General features: G+C 41.7%; 1 long non-coding RNA gene across 1 annotated transcript; it reads right to left on the bottom strand.

Moving 5' to 3' along the window:
* Nucleotides 1-1,590: 1,590 nt before the first annotated feature.
* Nucleotides 1,591-2,283, bottom strand: LOC118766379. The gene is made up of 2 exons (XR_005002314.1): nt 1,963-2,283; nt 1,591-1,722 (listed from the first exon to the last, which is right to left on the bottom strand). It is a non-coding gene; the product is annotated as an uncharacterized LOC118766379 (long non-coding RNA).
* Nucleotides 2,284-2,537: the final 254 nt, after the last annotated feature.

The following is a 2,537-nucleotide window of genomic DNA, read 5'->3' as shown; positions in this document are numbered from 1 at the left end:
TAGTGTCTTTCATTGAGACGATGAATAGGGATCTGACGGAAATTTAGCTGCTGTTTTTAGTAAGTTGTTTTTCTTTTCTAGTGCGCACGTAGAGGCCCTGTCGTTAGATCAAATCATTGTAAATGTTTTTATTTGTTGGTTTGCAGCTTCGTCTCTCCTGATTCCCGAGGATGAAACTGTAACAAAGAAATGCAACCAACGAACTGAAAGAAGAAATAAAGATTTCAAATTCTGGTTCACACAAGGTCAACAATTTAGGGAAAAAGGTGAGTTTGATTACATCGATCCTCGTACTCTACTCCTACTAAATTCATAAACCCTGAAAGGGTGAAAAGCAAAGGTGAACTTTGTTTTGCATTTGACCGAGGGATGTAAAACTCCAGAAAGGGTATCGCAAGCCATTTTGCCACCAGAGCCCTTTCATATATATAACTACGTATTTTAAAAGGTGTTACAAAGCCTCGTTTGCATTTGAACTCAGAACTTTGTGATCTGGAAGAAAGACCGTTCAGCATTTTGTCCGACGCGCTAACGATTCTACCTTGTCATCGCTTTTTTTAAAAATCGATTAATAATAGTTTTTAGCGTTTTCAGGGGGTTACACATGAACATTATAGGTGGGTGAGTGTGTGGGTGTTAGTGTATGGTCGATTAAATCGACCCCAGTAGTTAACTGGTATTTGGTGGCTACTTAAGCTGATACATGGCTGCCACTTGGTCGGCCCTTTCTTGGTCTTTTGTTGGTTAGAACTTGGCAGTACTTCTTTTCTTGATATTTTATCGATCTCTGAGGGAGGAATATGCCAGAATTTAAAGGCGACGAGCTGGCAGAAACGTTAGCACGCCGGGCGAAATACTTAGCGGTATTTCGTTTATCTTTACGTTCTGAGTTCAAATTCCGCCGAGGTCGACTTTGCCTTTCATCCTTTCGGGGTCGATAATTAAAGTACCAGTTACGCACTGGGGTCGATGTAATCGACTTAATCCGTCTGTTTGTCCTTGCTTGTCTCCTCTGTGTTTAGCCCCATGTGGGTAGCAAAGAAATAGGTATTTTTTCTACCGCTACGTTCTGAGTTCAAATTCTTCCGAGGTCGACTTTGCCTTTCATCCTTTCGGGGTCGATGAATTAAGCCTCAGTTGTGTACTGGGGTCGATCTAATCAACTGGCCCCCACCCCAAAATTTCGAGCCTTGGGCCTTGAGTAGAAAAGAATATGTCAGAATTTATTTTACTGACTTCAAAGAAACGAATAGCACATGTATCTCTGTTGGGATTTGAACTCAACATAAACGGGATGTAGCTTAATACCATAAAACATGCTAACCAACTTATTCTACTGTTCCCCGTCCTTTAAACTAAATACTTTTTTTTTTCGAATAGAAAGTGGGCTGTATATTTTAAGAGAAGTATAAGAAACGGTGAGTGTTCTTATTTTGCCAACTACTGGAAAAGAACCAACCACCACTACCACCACCACCACAAAAAAAAACAAACAAACTGGATTTAATGGAAACCGAACCTTAATCCAAGACTCTTACCTTCAGGTGTTTACATATCCTTCTAACATCGACACAGAGCTATACATGTTTGTGAAAGAAGACACTCGATTAAAATGACAGACAATAATTGACTACAAAATGTAGAAAAAGGGAGAGAAGAGGGTGATGAAGTCTCCTCTCGATGTGTGTCTGAAGGGGAGTATATTTGCGTTGCCTATCATACCTATTTCTTTATTACCCACAAGGGGCTAAAGACAGAGGGGACAAACAAGGACAGACATAGGTATTAGGTCGATTACATCGACCCCAGTACGTAACTGGTACTTAATTTATCGACCCCGAAAGGATGAAAGGCAAAGTCGACCTCGGCGGAATTTGAACTCAGAACGTAACGACAGACAAAATACGGCTACGCATTTCGCCCGGCGTGCTAACGTTTCTGCCAGCTCGCCGCCTATCATACCTGTAAATTAACCCTTCAGCTGAAAAATAAGATTTTACGGTTATTCCAGTAATGAGGTTAAATATTTGGTGTTTTCTGCAAATCTGTAAACTTGATATATTTCGACAAAAAAGAGTTTCAAATATGATATTCCTCAACAAAAGTTAAATTGTTATGGAAAACTATTTTCTGCTGTTAAGAATAATGAAATTTCGAGTGAATATATCTTATATCTGGTGGAGGCACATGGCCTAGTGGTTAGAGCAGCGGACTTGCGGTGGAGGGATTGAGGGTTCAAATCTCAAACCGGGCGATGTGTGTGTTTATGAGCGAAACACCTAAGCTCCACGCGGCTCCGGCAGAAGGCAATGGCGAACTTCTGCTGACACTAGAGAGGCGGCGAGCTGGCAGAAACGTTAGCGCGCCGGGCGAAATGCATAGCCTGTTTCGTCTGTCGTTACGTTCTGAGTTCGAATTCCGCCGAGGTCGACTTTGCCTTTCATCCTCTCGGGGTCGATAAATAAAGTACCAGTTTCGCACTGGTTCGATGTAATCGACTTAATCCGTTTGTCTGTCCTTGTTTGTCCCCTCTGCGT

This window comes from Octopus sinensis, linkage group LG15, assembly GCF_006345805.1.
Source record: "Octopus sinensis linkage group LG15, ASM634580v1, whole genome shotgun sequence".
Taxonomy (NCBI): domain Eukaryota; kingdom Metazoa; phylum Mollusca; class Cephalopoda; order Octopoda; family Octopodidae; genus Octopus; species Octopus sinensis.
Note: the sequence above shows the minus strand (reverse complement) of the source record. Positions and strands in the feature narration are given on the sequence as shown.